The 16,845-nt window shown below is 42.9% G+C and overlaps 1 long non-coding RNA gene across 6 annotated transcripts in view; it reads left to right on the top strand.

Annotated features, from left to right (window-relative positions):
* LOC106780982 (uncharacterized) overlaps positions 1–16,845 on the top strand; it is a 167,700-nt gene that overhangs the window by 10,904 nt on the left and 139,951 nt on the right. Inside the window, exon 2 of one of the 6 annotated variants that reach the window (XR_011421311.1) lies at positions 14,581–14,747. The exons of the other annotated variants lie outside the window; for them this stretch is intronic. This is a non-coding gene — a long non-coding RNA (uncharacterized lncRNA). The remainder of the gene's footprint in view (positions 1–14,580; positions 14,748–16,845) is intronic. 6 annotated transcript variants of the gene reach the window in all.

The raw sequence follows: 16,845 nt of genomic DNA, 5'->3' as shown, positions 1-16,845 counted from the left end.
CCACCAAAGGGGCCTTGGCATTTTCTAACTCCTCCTCTATGCAGTTTGTCCTGGAACAGTGTGCTCTGTATAGTGGGACAATTTGGTTACATTCCTCGTTGGTAGAGATTTGAGTAGATCAGGGGCCACTGTACCTCTGACATATTTCTACATATGGTTAGAAATACCATAGCATGGTTATATGGAGGCTAGCTTCTTTAGGACTGGGCATCCTGGGCCCGGATATCACCATCATGGAGGATCTTACAATGCCAAGGCTTTTGTGGCTAATGAGCAAAGCAGGAAAGAGATAGATGAGGCTGGCCTTGGGCAGTTGCTTTACTTTTCAGGTTCTGTGATTTATAATGAAGACTCTTGCACATGCTGATATTACATATGTTGTGCATTTACACTGCACAGGCTGAGAGCTTTGCTTTTAAAAACACATCATGTCCAGGTGTGTGAAGAAGGATCTGGTGTCTGGGGCTCTCATCATGATAATGCATCCTAGGGAAAGCTTCACTTGCTTCCTGACTTAGGTTGCAATTAGCAACATGGTTTTATTCCAAGAGACATTGAGTCCTGTTCCTCATATTCTCCCTAGATTCTATGAGCTATACCATGTCTTTTAAAAAAAATTGCTATTTCCTTTAAGGTGGCCAAGTAGATTTCTGTTGCTTGCAATCAAAGAGAATAGTCTGAAACCTTACTGAAATGACAGGTAGATGATGGTTTAGAAAGCACAGAAATATGATGCACCACTTGGTTGTCACAAATACGTAATGCCAACCTGGTATCCCAGCCTGTGTTTATGAAGAAGCCATTTGGAGGATCTGCTCTAGAAAGGCATTGCAGGAATACATTGTTTAAATCATTCGCCTTGAGAGGAAGGCCTAGTAGGAACAGCTTGTAATAATATATCCAGAATGATCTGTTGGGCAGTTTCTTATTTCTTTACCAGGATCTGTGCCTCCAATTTCCACCTGGCTCTGTGAAATATGCCTATTGCCTGCTGTAAACTACCTCTGAACCTTAAATATCTGGACCAAGCTATAGTTATACAAAGGAAAAAATAAAAAGTAGAGGTAATGGTTTTTGAATAAGGGCCAGGGATGGAATTTAGAGCAAAAATATATTTCTGTCTGAAGAGGGTATCTGTAGATATTTTAACCCCTCCTTTCTCTATCTAAAGGATTTTTGTACATTAGGACATCCAGAAGGTCAAAACTAAGATTTTAATCCCCAAAATGTCCAAGGGAAGGCTCAGCAGGCATGGTGGCTCTGTTTGTAAAGCAGAACAGAGTTTTCTCAGACATTGGAGCTGTCAGGGCCCCCAGAGATCGTGCAGCTCCACCCCTCATGTAGTAGTAGAGACCCTGAAGTCCAGAGAGATGAGGCTGAAGTGAGGCCGCCCCCAGAGCCAGCCTCCTCTGCCAGGGCTCTGGCCAGCACATCTTGTGTATTAGTCTCACCGTGGTGGTCACAACCCAGAGATGTGTCTTTGGTATGGGATTCACTGAGCCAGGTAGACACAGCACACTCTGAAATAAACAAAGTTAAGGAAAGGCATGCTGGTCAAAAAGAAAGATGTAGTTACTGATAGCTATGTTCTCCAGTCCTTCGATGACATGGAGCTGGATCCTGTCACACACTGTTCCCACAGGCCATACTATCATCATTCTGCCTGGGAATTAACAATTGTCTGAGTCCTTGGTCAGTTGAAAGAGAATCATTGCGCTTATCTGAACACAAAAGTCTGAAGGACGTTATGGAGGAAGAAATATAACTTGATTATGCATTGAGCTGGACTTACAGGTGTGGGGTTAGAAGCTGCAAGAAGTTTGGGGCTTATCGTTAATGAAATGTTTCAGTGAATTGATTTTTTCCCCCCTGTAGTTACAGGGTTTGCATTGCTGGGTATCATTTTGTACCTTCTTGGCTTGAATGAAAGGTTCTTCCAAATTTGTCTAAAAACAAATACCAGAGTTGAGTTTCTGGTGAGGAAGTGACAGTTGAGATTGATTGTCATTGATTAAGCTTTTGTTAGAAAGGAAAACCAAGTCTAGAACTCCACCAGCCAGACTTGCCTTTAAGTAATGTGTATTGACAGTGTTGCAAAACTTTGAATGGAAAGAGGAAAACCAGTCACTCATGTGGAAACTGCCACGTGCTTAGTGGAGGTGGATCCTGCTTTCCTTGTGGTTTCCTCACTTATCACTCCTGACTCTGCTCTTGAGGATGAGCCAAGCGAGTGCTCTTTATCTTCATTTATGCCTCGAACAACTTCCTCATACCCTGCGAGTTGTTGCGCATCTGATTTCCCAGTGACCATCCTCATATGCTGGGGGCTGTTGCATGTCTGATTTTCCAGTGACCTTCCTTGCACCCTGCGGGTTGTTGCACATCTTATTTCTTGAATCACTATTGAAAGGAAGCTCTCAGAGTGTTTCTGCATGCTTCTATTTGTGTTGTTGCTTGACTTGTGAAATAATATTGTTTAAATCATTTCCTAGATTAACTTCAAACACTGTTAGAATCATGGTCCATGAGGAGTTGTCTGATCTGTTTGTAATCTATAAAGAATTAGTACTTTCTGGCAAAGAAAAAAATCCATTCCTAGCTAATATGTTGAGTACCACAGAGAAAGATTTTTTCACAGAGATTTTCATGGGGCATATATTTCCATCAGGAGATTTAAGATACCTTGACTTTTAAAAGAATAATTTGTTTGCTTTTTCCCTCTGTGGGGGAACTTTCTCATCCTCCCTGCCCCCTGCTTAAGTTAAGAAAAACTGTGAAGAATTCTGAGGTTTAAAAAGGTTTTGACTTAACTGGCTTTGATCTCAAAAGTGCTAAATGGTATGAAATGAAAATACTGACTATGCCCTGTATCACAGCCAACCATTTGATTTTTCATTTAAGCAGATGAGTGTGCTGCCTACAGTCAGTGAGAGAAGATGGGATAAATCCCAGGAGGGTGTTGTGAGCTGCTGGCTCTGAGGAGCTCAGAACACAGGGCCTTTGACCTGAGCTCAAGCTCCCCAAGGTGGAACAGAGCCTTAATTTCACGTTAAAATATCAAAATGTATTGAAGCTTTTCCATTAGGCCATGTAATTTGCATGTAGTGAAAGCTACGTTGCTTCTTGTTAAATCTGCATGAAAATAAATTTCCCAGGAAGCCTTGTAAGGGCTAGATATAGTGGAAAGTGTTTGTGGTAGGCTGGGAACACAAGCACAGATGCACGTCCATGAAGCTTACTGTGCACATGCGCTTCTGCTGACCATCAGATCATACATCTTCTCTTGCAGGCACCACACCCTCACGGGGACCCCAGCCCCTTGTTCAGGGCATCTGGACCTCACTCCTGTGGCCAGTAAAGCACCCCCCATGCTGAGTGTGAATCACTGGACAATCCCGTTGGGTGCCCTGTATCTCCCTACTGTGAATAAAGTCCTTTTGTTTCACTTGGGCGGAGAGATCCTCACTTGCTCTCTGGGGCTCCTGTCCACTGCAGGTGTTAGGGGAATCAGAAGAATTATAAGCTTGAAATAGAGGACACTTGTTCTCAGATTCAACTGGTGCCTTTTTTAGTTTTCATTTACTGAGCTGCCTCCGGTGCCCCCAGCGTTGCACTAGCACCTTGTGTGAAGCACTGCACTTCCTCCTCACAGCACTCTTAATAAGGTATCGATTATTTTCCCTGCTTTATGGATAAGGCAGCTGAGGCACAGAGGTTAGGAGACCTGACGAAAATTTCACTGCTAGAGAGTGGTAAGGACAGGATTTAAATGCAGGTTGACTCAGCTGAACTTCATGCCTTTTCTCCCAGAGTGCACTGTCTCCCATGAGTAGTACGAGGAGGATGTAGAAATGAGACTAAAATGGCAGTGTTGACTGCTTTGTAAGAGCTGTGTTTTCTCAGCCTCCATGCCATCCCCTTGGATCTGCTGCCATTTAAAGTGATGATCATGATGTCAATATTCTTAGTGTGCAATAATGCAAACTCAGAGAAATAGGAAATATGATGACTAATGTGAGGAAAGCTGGGGTGGTATCTGAACAATCGATGATTCATTTGTATTCCACTAGGACATCAGAGGGCTTGGTGCGGTGCTAACACATATTACTTCTCCTCTAAGTTGGTACACACAGCTGGCCCTTGAAGTCTTGTGTGTAGGTGCCTTTCAGGCAGTAGCTGTCTCCATGGGAAAGAGCTGCAACAAGCCTAGGAACTGCACTGCCTAGGACTTACTGTGCTCTCTGTGCTTCTGTGTGACTGACCCCCTCTCCCAGGCTTGGTGCCAAGGCCTCACTTGGCTCGAGGGCATCCCCTGATGTTTCATCTCCCAGCTGTTGGAGAACCTGTTGCAACCACAGAAATCTGACTCACTTGAGAAGCTGGAACCTGAGTCCCATCTGCCTTACAGCTAACTCTTTCCTATGTTCTTCTCATCTGGGCCAGATTGGCCCTCCTGCCTCCGTATTGCAAAAATAAGACCCTGCTTTCCTCACTTAGGGTTCTCTCACTTTGTCATTCCCAAAGAAACTATCTAGGGAGAAACAAACTGTTAAAATGGGAAAATTCGCCACATTTTGATGTAGAAAATTGGAATCCCTATTCAAAGTTGAAATTGCTACAGAAAAAGCAAGGAAATGATCATTTCTCCCTTTCTCCTCACTCTCTTTTTCTCTCTCCCTCCACACACATATATACATATCTTACTTGTACGTACACACACACACACACACACACACAGAACGACAAAGCACTGGTGGGGACAGCTCCCTGTTGCAAGCAAAGCTGCTGAGAAAGCACACACCAGCCACAACGATGAAGTCATGCAAATGCTATGCCCCGAAAGGCCACAGGAATTGTGGAAAGATTTGTGTAAATATCTCATGCATTCTTGTGATCTAAGGTTTACGGAAATAAAAACCACAATTGAAAAGCCAACACTACATTTATTCCTCCTTCTTCCTTTTCTCCTTTAGAATAAATTCATAGAACATTTTATGGAGCAGCCAAGAAAACATATTATTTCAATTTTATTACCAAGAAGACATGAACCAAAGTGCACAGCCAGGACTAACTAAGTTAAACAGGATCCACTTGAGAAGAAGGCCAGAAACACTACTGGGTGTCCCCTGCTTCTCCCTGGGCTAGAGCTTGGAGACATGAGGACAAGGGTGACTACTTCATTTCACCTGTTTCCAGATGGGATTGGTAGAGCTATGAATATGCAGGTGCTTCAAACCTTATTTTATTCCAGTGAACTTTGGACTCGCTTTCTTCACCTCTCCTTTCTTAATTTTGGGTGAATATTGGAGTTGGAATATCTCACACAGCTCAAACATTCAATTTGCTGAAGCTTCTCTGGCACCAAGTTTAAAGAAACCATCCAGGAGCACACGGTTTCCCACATACACCCCAGGCTGGAGCACGCTTTCCCCTGGATCCCAGCAGCGCACCTCTGGGAGTCCTCTCTGCCTTGGCCATTTCCTATGCCTAAGAGTGAGGAGGGGCTCTCTTTGGACAGGAGCCTGGGATGCTACAGGCTCATGCTTACATACCTCCCTCAACCTTGTATAAGATGACAGGGAAGGCAGTGCAATGAGAACATTTTTCTCCCCTAAGTTTTTTAATGCAGTTGCATGTGATGCTAAAACTTTCATTTAATTCTTGCCCCAATTTGTAAATTTATAAAATTCTGATCTATAAGATAGAACAATGGATTAAATCTGTTCAAATATGACTTTCCGCTTCCTCCTGCCCTTCCCTTTCTTCCACTCATCTTCTTCTAGTGATATGTGTCACCCATATATTGAATGAACGTGGCTTGGGAATGTGCAAAGCAGGAAACAACACTATTTTTAATTAATTCATTTGAGGCTTTCTTCATTGCCCTTGGAGGAGATCTTGGGCAGAGCCCATAGCTTTCTTGTTCACTTTCAGGTATTAAAAGTTCAACCTGAGTTAAATAAAAACTTTAATCTCTCATCTAATTGGAAGTGCCCCCGTTCCCTGCCTCGATCCCGTCTGAGCCTTGATGTAGGATTGGGACCTGGCACTGGGGAAGGAGAACATTGATCCATCCTTTCTGCCTCCTCTGGAGTTAGAGGTTGGGAAGGAGGAGAATTTGTGGCAGGAAGGTCTAATTTGCCTGGTGTAGCTATTACCTGATATCATCAGTGTCCTCTTCAGGTGCCCAGATGCCGGCTTTTTCTTTACATAGATGCTCCGGTGGATTCTTTGGAGAACAATTATTTTGAAAGGGAACCTCAAACCCTGAGCTGCTTCCTGACATACTTGTATGGTCCAGCTGACCACTTTGACTCACTCTCGACTTCTGCTTCAATAGTATACCCCATCTAGACTCTTTCTGCTGGGTTACCTCACTTTTCAACCCTCTTAGGGCAGGGTCTTTCCAAGAGAGCTTAGGTTCTGCTACCTCTGCATTGTAGAATCTGGCTCATAACCCAATTGAAAAAATGAGCAAAAAGACTTACTCCCAAGGAGCTATAGAAATGGGCTACAAACACATGAAAATATGCTCAGCTTCATTAGCCATTAAGGGAATGCAAATCAAAACCATAATGAGGTTCATTTCACACCCATTAGGATGGCAATAATCAGGAAAAATGGAATATAAGTGTTGACAAAGATGTGGAGACACTAGAACCCCTGTACATTGCTGCTAAGAAAGTAAAATGGTGCAACTTCTGTGAAAAAGTGTGGTGGGTCTTCAAAAAGTTAAACGTAAAATTAGCGTACAACCCCACAATTTCACTCTTAGGTATATACCCAAAAGAATTGAAAACAGATCCTCAAACAAGTACATACACACACATGTTCACAGTAGCACTATTCCCAATAGCCAACAGATGGAAAAATCTCAACTGTTTATCAATGGACAAATGGATAAACAAATGTGGTATATCTATACAGTGGAATATTATTCAGCCATAAAAAGGAATGAAGTACGGATATATGCTATGATGTAGATTAACCTTGAAAATGTTATACTAAGTGAAAGAATTCAGACTCAAAAGGTCATATATTGTATGATTTCACTTATATAAAATATGCAGCATAGATAAATCCATAGAGACAGAACTCAAATTGGTGGTTTTCAGGAGCTCAGGGAGAGGAAAATGGGGAGAAACAACTTAATGGGTAAGAGGTTTTAACTTTAAAGGGTTGGGAAGGTTTGGGAATTAGAGGTGGTAGTCGTGCAACATTGTGAATATTCTAAATGCCACTGAATTGTTTATTTAAAAATTCTTAATTTAATGAAATCACCTCTCAATCTGCTCTACCCATCTGGAGCCTCTCCTTAGACTGGAAGTGGTTGGTGACTGTGATCCAGAACAGGTGCTGGGCTATCTCTTGGAAAGTCTGTCACTTTTCTTTAGAATGTAACTAGTGCTTTCCAACCTTGGAACCCTAGTGAGATATCTTGTTATTGTGCTCTGTGATCTGTGCGAGGCTCCATGCATGGCTGGGGTTCCTCTCTTCAAAGGGGAGTGTGCAACAGAGTGGAGCCTACGAGCACCAGAGAAATGGTATGTAATGTATCTTGACCTCTCAAGTGAGTTTTACTCTCTTACCCTAAAGGAAGAGGCTAACCTAAGCCAGGACCAAGGCTATGGCTTGTTTTTGCCAGGTGCCATGAAAAATCATTTGTTACATGATTAGGGGCCTTGGTGTCTTAAAGAGATAGAGGCTTTTGAGGGCTTCTCTAGTATCCACATATCCTAGTTTCTCTCCTTTTACAGATGGAGAAACTGAGTCTCAGGCATATTAAAAATTTGCCTGGAATCTATATAGACAAAGTAGATTAGTAGTTGCTTACAGCTGGAGTGGTTGGTTGTAACCAGGGACTGGCTGCTAATGGGTATGGGTTTTCTTCTGGGGTGATGAAAATATTCTAAAATTGATTATGGTTCTGGTTGCACTCTATGAATATACTAAAAATCACTGAATTGTGCACTTTAAATGGGTGAAATTATGGTATATGAATTATATCTCAATAGAGTTGTTATATATATATATATTTTTTAAAAACTGCCTGGGCTCATACATGGGTAATTAGTGCCAGGACAACCCTCCAGTTCTCTCACAGCGATAATGACCTATTACTATGAATCTCAAATGACCCTTTGTCCTAATACCTGTGTCTTTGTCCTAATACCCTGTGTCCTAATACCTGTGACTGCTCTGGATAACGGCATTAATCTTCTAAATCACTTGCTCATGTGACAACTTCATTAGTCTACCCCTATAAGACAGGTCAGATGATGCATACTTTACTGGGCTTCATATTCAAAGTGGCTGATATTATGGCTAGACTGCTTTGTTGGAATGAAGATGGCTGTGTATGATGTGTTCTGTTTCTAAGGATTTCCTGATGCTGTAGCTGCTGTTGGAAAGCCCTCTGGCCATCCTGTGGGAGGGGGTCATGTGAGATGAAATAGGAGACAATTCGCCAAATGAGGAGGCCCCTCCACTTCTGAAAGTACTTGGACACAAACCAGATGGTGGGGCACAAAGTCCTTCCAGCAGTTATGTCCCTCAGCCCTCGTAGTAATTGGTAAGTGCATTCAAAAAGCATTCAATGAATTACTGCCAGCAAAAATGCTTTTGTGTAAAGAGTGCATCTAAAGCATATGGAAAATCCTACTGGCCCAAAGTTTATTTTTTCCAAACCCAATAGCCCTGCAGCCATTGGGCTGAGGCCGAGTGGAGAATGACTCAGGTGTTCTGAGCACGGCTGGTCTCCTATCTGAGGTTGTTCTGACTAGGGCTTTTGGCACCCAGAGCCAGTTCTGCACAGCACAAAGATAAATGAAAACCTGGTAACTGTGCTGCCTCAGTGAGGGAATCCACTTGTGGAAGATAGCCAGTGTGCATCATTCAGGACTCCCCCTCCCCACTGCCGGCAGGGATCTGCTCAAAGAAACTAGAGAGCTCCTGACTACAGGCTTGATTTTCGGGTCATACGATCCAGCGTTCCCCTGGATATTTTTCATCATAATGGGTTTGGTTAGTCTGTTCATACAGATGCCGCCTTCTATACAGAAAGGAGCCATATTGGGTTTAAGACAATTTTCCTCAAAATAGCTTCTTTTTTATACATGCCTCCAACACACTTCCTTCTTTCTCTGCTGTCAGTTCTGGGGGAAGGCTGCTGTGCTCTCCTGACCTGAGTTCAGTGGTCTGTTGCTTATTTTATCTCCCCAAACAAAACAAATTTCTCTCCATTTTGTCTTATTTCCTACCAGATAGAATCTTTTGTTTTTGCTTGCTGTCTTGTCAGCTTCCAAGAAATTTTTTTCTTCTTAAGATGAGTCGAGACTCCTGGGGTTCAGTGGTCTGCAGCCCGGCTCCGGCCCAAGTTCCAGGATTCCCTCCTTTTCCTTCCCAGTATTGTCCAGCATCCTGCAGAACCCTCTCCTGGGCCACACAGGTGGGATCGTGCAGCCGACACAAGTGTCCCCCCAGTCTCGGCGCAGCTGAGCTCTCACCAGCCTCAACACACTTGCACCTTCTCTAGTCCCCATGGGGGAGGAAGCAAGAAGGCTTGAAAGAGTAGATTCCTTTTGAAAGATTGAAAGATTCCTTTTGATCAACTTTCTGCGGTGTCCAGGTGAGAACAGGTTGGAGAGCCTCAGAGGAGATGGCTCCCTCACACAAGCTGCCTCCAGCACCCTGTAACTTTGCTTAGACAGCACGTCACCTGCCAGATGACAGACTCTGTACTTTAGGGGATACCCAGTAGGATACCTAAGAAAATTAGTTTAAGAACAGTGCAGCTTCATTCCAGTGCCTTTTCAAATAAAGAAGAGGCTTTTTCCCTTACAATTTTTCCTGCACACCGAGTTTTCATCCTAAACATAAATTTAATCAATTTGGGAACAAAATCTTCTTAAAAATCATCCTTGGCTTCCATACCCATAGGACAAAGTTGGAGCACCCCATGCTGGCCCACCAGATCCTCCATAATGCACACCCCAGATGGCCCCTCCTGCCTGCCTCCCTGCTCCCCACAGCCCCTTGAGCCTCTGGGATGTGTGTGTCCAGCTCCTCCAGCCTGCCTCTGAGGTGAGACACTCCAATGACCAGTTCTATTCTGTGAGCCTTCTCCCAATTTTCCAGAAAATCATTGTTATTGTTAATAATGATGACATATCATTCATTATGGAGCACTAAGAACCATTGTATCCCTACTTATCTCCCCATGCAGGCTGTGGGCTCTTGGGCTTAAGGCTAGAATGATGTTAGCACATAGGAAGAGCCCAAAAATATTTACTGGTTAGATATCTGTAAGATGAAAACCACAAGGCTTTCAATTTCATTCAAGGAACATTCTTGAACACCATGCCAGGTAGTGGGGGTAATATAAAGATGAATGAGAGGCTTGTCACTGAGTGAGGAATAAAGTGTATCATCTATAAGTACTGCCTCCAGTTACACGCCTAATGCAATGGAGAAAGATGAGGCAGCACCTCAGGAGGATGCTGATAACTTATCCCTAGTTACAAACATAGAGTATAGGTGGGGTGCTTACGGGGGCACAGCCTAGAGTTGACTGAGGTCTATTTTGATATTCAACTTTCACATAAGTAGGTAAGCTGCTCTTTAAACTCAAAAATCACTTAAGAAGATTATCTCTATTGTTTCTATTTTGAGTGACTTCCTTCTATCAGATAACGAAATTGCTTTTCTTTAAGACAGTTTAAATCATTTACTCTGAGAGAAAGGAGCAATGCGGGTAATTTGTATGCTTAAGGTATTCTAAAGGAAGGAAGACCTGAGATGTGGCTGCTTGTACTGGCTTTCACATTGTGATAAATGGCAGATAGTCAGATTATTAAAAATATGTGTCTCCGAGTCTCTGCAGAGGGTGTCTAGGTATTTTATGGGAAAATGGTGTACCCAGGTCAAACATATTTTGGAAATGTTAAACAGGTTTCTTTCTTGCAGAATCTCCACCAGTGCTGTGGAATATGCCTGGTTTTCCAATCATATTTGATCACAGAACCCCCTTTTCCCTCATAAACATCTCCACAAAGCACACTTTTTAGAAATGCTGGTATGTTGAAAAGAAGAGACTTAGCAGCCAGAAGATATGAATGAGTGTCTTCAAATGACTTCACCTCAAGCCGGTTCTTTGTGTTATAAAGTTAGAGTGTGGTCTTTGGATCTCTCATGGGCTGTGTGGTGATGTGCGTGGAGGAGAGGACTGTAGTACAAAGTTATTCTTGGTCCACGTGTGATCCTACTACCCACACTTGGAGTCACCAGCTCCCTCTATTCAGACTATTTATTCTGATGCCTACTTTCTCTTCAGAAGAATGAACAGCTGTCAATGAGCTTCAACTATTACAGCCAATGGAGTGAGTGGGAAACTCAAAGAGCCAAAGAAAAAGAATACAGGAAAATTATGATATTATCATCTTAAGTCAGCATCATGACTTAGGAAAGTGCCTTAACATGGAAAGTGTGACCTGACAACATGGAATATCTGAGCATTCATTCATTCTTTCAACCAATACTGATCGAGTTTCTGTTGCGTGTCAGGTGCTGTGTGTGGAGTATGAAGATATTCTAGTGAAGAAAAACAGACAAAATCTCTGTCCATGTGGGGTTGCTGTCCAGTGTGGAAGACAAGCTTATCAAATAAGCAAAACCAGGGGTCAGCACTCTTTTTCTGTAAAGGGCCAGAGAGTACATACTTGAGGCCTTGCAAGCCTCATGGTCTGTCATAACTGTGCAGGTCAACTGTTGTAGTACATAATCGCACAGAGTGGTGGTGTCCAATAAAACTTTATTTATAAAAACGGATGGTGGACGGATTTAGACTATGAACTATAGTTTGCCAACTCTGATCAAAACAGTAAATATACAATTGAAATGCAGTAAGTGCTATAACGGAGAGATGTGTGGTTTAGTCAGAGCATATAAGCGGAATTTGATATATATGAGTTGAGATTTGGACGATGAGAAGAAATTTGGTAGAGAGGAGAAAAGAATGTTTTAGGCAGATGGAGGGGACTAGGGACATGGTCTGAGGTGAAGCTGGGGAGGGTGGTAGTAACCCTGCTGGGCCATTTGACTAGGCTCAGGACTGTTGTCTTTATCTGAAGAATAATGGAAAGTGTCTTATGTAGGGAAGCACATGCACAGTTCTGTTTTGGAACCATCCCACTGGCTGTGCTGTAGAGAATGGACGTGGGCAATTCACGTGGAAAGGTGATACAGCTGTCCTGGCAAAGATGGCTGAAGTGTGGGCAAAGGAAGTGGCTGTGGAGGGGGAGGAAAGTGTAAAACTCAAGCAATTCTGAGCAAGTAAAATCAGCATACTTCACACTCAATTTAAATATGGGGGTGAGGGTGCAGGAGATGTCCAGAATGACTTCCTGGTGTCTGGCTTGCTTGCCTGAATGGGTGTCCTATTTCTGAGTCAGAAAACTGAAGAGAAGCAAGTAAGAAGTGGGGGAAGCCATGTGGTCTATATGAGGGTATTGAGTTGAGGTGCATTTTGTTGATCTAAGGTGGCAAGAATGGGTCTCGAACTCGGAGGAGAAATCTGGGTGGAAACCATTGATTTGAGTGGTAGTTGATGCCTTGAGAAATGGATCTGTTCATTCAGGAGAGAGTATGGAGCAAGGGTTGGCAAATGCCCGCCCTCAGGCTGAACCCAGTCCACTGCCTGCTTCTGTAAATAAAGTTTTATTGGAACATGGTTGTGCTTCTGCTTTTACATACTGTCTATGGCTGCTTTTGTGCTACATCAGCAGAGTTGAGTGGTTGCACCAAAAACCCTACGGCCCACAAAGCCTACAGTATTAAATATCTAACCCTTAATAAAAAAAACGTTTGCTGACCCTGGCTCATGGAATGAGGAAAAAAGTGGGCCTAGGGCCGGCCCTTGAAGAGATCCCACATTATATGTGCAGGTGGAGGAGTGTGCTTTGGAAGGGCCCTACCTGGGATGGCAGAGAGCAGGGAGGGACACAAAAACCAAGAGAAGAAAGCATTTGAAGAAGGAAGTTGTGGTCAGCCTTGTCAAAACTTTGGAGAAGTCAAAGGGAGATGTGGACAGAACCACCATCCATTGAACCCAGTGCTTGGAGTCACTGGGCAGCCTAAGGGGGCTTGTTCCATTAAGGTGATGGGAGAAGGCATTTGGTGTTGGGGGTTGAAGGAGGACAGAGACAAGACAACTAGGGGGACACAGAAGTGGAGGCTGGCCAACATGGCCCAGTGACAGAAGGAATACAGCAAATGTGAATAACCAAAGTAAATGTTACAGTTTTGCATTGATTCTCTGTAAGGCCCTACCCACAGTTCCAAAACCCTCAGTAAAACCTTCTGTTGCTTCTGTGTGTGTGTGTGTGTATAAATCAAGGAAATATTTGCCTGACGTAGTATGTGTACAACAAAAATTCAGAGCAGGCAGGAAATAGGAGGCAGAGATGACCTTGAGAAGTAAGTTCCCCGAAAGTTTGTTTGCAGAAAACTTTGAAAGACTACTGCACTTTTTCCAAACGACTTAGGATAAAGGTAGACTATAATATTATCTAAGTCTTAAGGAGCTGGGAATCCTCAGTGACTATCTGGATTACAATAGCTGGGGGCTGTGGAGGAGGGGGCATAACAAGATCTTTATGAAATTCTTTTTACTGCCATCTCTTTCCCATGAGGTGTAAGCTTCTTGACAATAGAAGTCTTATCTGACTTGCTCATTGCTGAACCTCCTTACACTTAGAGCAGTGCCTGGCACAAAGAATGAGTAACTCCTCAGAACAACAGGAGAAATAGAGATTTTATTATCACCATTTCATAGATAAAGAAACTGAGGTTTAGAAGCCAAATGTGTACATAAAAGGTCCAGAATTTTAATTTCTAGTTTACATATAATTTATTTATTCTTAATCCATATGCTGTATGGCCTAGGAAAGTCCCAGTGTCTTGGGTGTCTTGTGCTGCCATGTTCCTCTGCACTGCAAAGTTCTCTTTCATGATGTTGGTGATGGGTGAAGAGAGAGCCCAGAGAGCGTGCCCTCTGAACCTCCTGTTTTATAGTGGCTCTGACTGTGGCACCTACTCAAGAGTCTTTACCCCCTTCTAGATTTCTCCCCTCACTCTTTTCACTAACTCCACCCTTCATCTCTATTAAGTTCTCCACCCTTCCTACAGTTATAGGTGTGCACTTAATTATGAGACCACAGGTTACAATAACAGACTGAAATTCACACCAGTGTCTCTGAAATCCCTAATCCTTGCCTCTACTATGGTTTTTTAAATTAGAAAATTGCTTTTGACATACATTTTTAAAAAGTTACATGAACTTCCAGGTGTGAGTGAAGGGTGTGAGAAGGGTGAGGCAGAGCACTTCATCTCTGAGGTTTGAGCTTTTGTGGTCAATACCAGTTATCAGCAGTTTCTGGGATAAGAGAGTGACAAGAGGAAAGGCATTGCCTAAGTACTAGTTAGAATATAAAAAGGAGGATTATTTGTTTAAAGAGTTTGCTAAAATCCTTCAATGGCTGCATTCTTTAGAAAATGATGCCTAAATTCAAATCTGGTTTGCAGGTTCAGCTTTCCAGCATGATTTCTCACTGCTGTGTACTCCTTTTGGGAACCCTCATACACTGCTAGTGGGCATATGACAGCCCTTCTGGACAGGACCTGGCCCCCTTGAGCCAAATCAAATATGGGACCACTCTGTGACCAGCAGTGGGCTCCATGGAAATCCCCAGGTGGGTCCTTGAGGTGATGGTCTGAAGATGTTCATTGCAGCGTGGTGTGTGGGGCAGGGGGCTGGAGCGACCTGGGATAGGTGGAAAGTGGTGCATATGGACCACAGAAAATGTCTGTTGGTTAGAAGTGAGGGACTTGGTGTGCATGTACTGACATGGACTATCTGAAAACCATAGTACTTGGTTAAAAAAATGGGAAAGGTAATCAGATAAATCACACCATCCATTTGCATATATTGAGACTATGTGTGCACAAACCTACAAAATACTCTTTGTAAGTACACATTCAAATAAGAAAAAATGCATTTTAAAGACATGGCCTTTGAAGGGGTAGGGATTGGGAGTGGTATGGACACAATGAAATTTAGTAATTATAGTGACAGGGGCCTTGTACGGCTTAATGGTGATAATGTGCCAAGAACTGAGGAATGTGATTAACTCCACTCTTTGCAGTAGATGTTTAAAAAAATATTTCAAGGCTTTTCTCTTGAGAAGTCTAATTCTTATAACAGGTGTTGGCAAGTATGTGGAGAAAATTGGAATCATTGCACACTGTTGGTGAGAATGTAAAATGATGCAGCTTCTATGGAAAACAGTATGAAAATTCCTCAAAAAAGTTAAAAATAGAATTACCATATGAGCTAGCAATTCCACTTCTGGGTATAGACCCAAGAGAATTAGAAGCAGAGTCTAGAAGAGAGATTTGTACACCCATGTTCACAGTAGCATATTCACAATAGCTAAAACATTGAAGCAACCCAAGTGTCCATCAACAGATGAATGAATAAACAAATGTAGTATATACATACAATGGACTATTATTTGACCTTAAAAAGGAAGGAAATTCTGACACATACCACAACATGAATGAACCTTGAGGACATAATGTTAAGTGAAATAAGCCAGACACAAAGAAACAAATATTGTTTGATTCCACTTACATGAGGTACTTAGAGTAATCAAAATCACGAGACAGAAAGTGGAATAGTGGTTGAAAGGGACTAGGGGAGGGGGAAAAGGGAGTTGTCTAATGAGTACAGAGTTTCAGATTTGCAAGATGAAAAGGGTTCTGGAGATGGATGGTGGGGATGGTTGCACAGCGAGATGAATGTACTTAACATCACTAAACCGTATACTTAAAATGGTAAGTTTTATGTTATGTGTATTTTACCACTATAAAAAAAATTGAAAAAAAAGTCTATTCCTTTACATGGTTTAATGGTCTGGTTAACAGTTTGTGGTCTGGTCACTGTTTGCGTCTGCAGACCTAACTCTGTCCACAACATCCTCCTTTTCCACCTCCCACCCCATCTCTGTACGAGGCCCCCCAAAATGACTGGCTATTCCCTTTGCCTAAAATACAGTTCCTGTTCCTCATCGCCAGGTAGTTCATTCAGATCTCTGTCTAGATTCTGCTTCCACTGCCCAGCCCGTTAATCCCCAGACTTGAGCAGATCTCTCTCCTCAGCTCTTTTCATCCCCTTTGCTCCCTGTGCAGATAGCCCCCCATCCTCTCTACCCATGAGTAGGGGGGATGATGGACAGACTCCAGCCCTTGCTGGCCTCTTAAAGCGGGGCTTCTAGTGGGAGTCAGTAGGAGTCTCTATCAAAGGAATATTTTATTTTTGTGGAAGCCCAAACATTCAGCTGCTTAGGATAATAATAATCTTGCTTGCTGATAAACTGTCAGTGGAAAAAATGATAAGTTTGGCTATTTCTTTTCAACTTGGAATTTCTTTTGAAAATGAGCTTCTTTAGTTGGCCTGGCCCCTCTGTGTTTGTGCACGTGCTTCTGCATGGGTGAGACCATTTCACATCTTTCCTGCTCTGTGCCATTTCTACTAGGTGGGGTGATGTATAATGGACAGCCCACAGCCTTCTGGGGCCATCCTCCACAGAAGTCTCCACAGAAGAGTGGCCAGTTCTCCCAGCAAATCACGTGCACAGCCAACATCAGCCATTCTCCATCAGTACACGCTGATGTCACCTGGCCCTTACTTCACAGCTGGACCAAACCCCAAACAGGGACTGTCTTTGGAAAGAAGATAAAGAGAGTTAAAAGGAAGCCAAGATTCAAATTAAGCAAGTGCCCCATCTG

The sequence above is a fragment of the Equus caballus genome, chromosome 9 (assembly GCF_041296265.1).
Source record: "Equus caballus isolate H_3958 breed thoroughbred chromosome 9, TB-T2T, whole genome shotgun sequence".
NCBI classification, from domain to species: Eukaryota; Metazoa; Chordata; class Mammalia; order Perissodactyla; family Equidae; genus Equus; species Equus caballus.
Note: the sequence above shows the minus strand (reverse complement) of the source record. Positions and strands in the feature narration are given on the sequence as shown.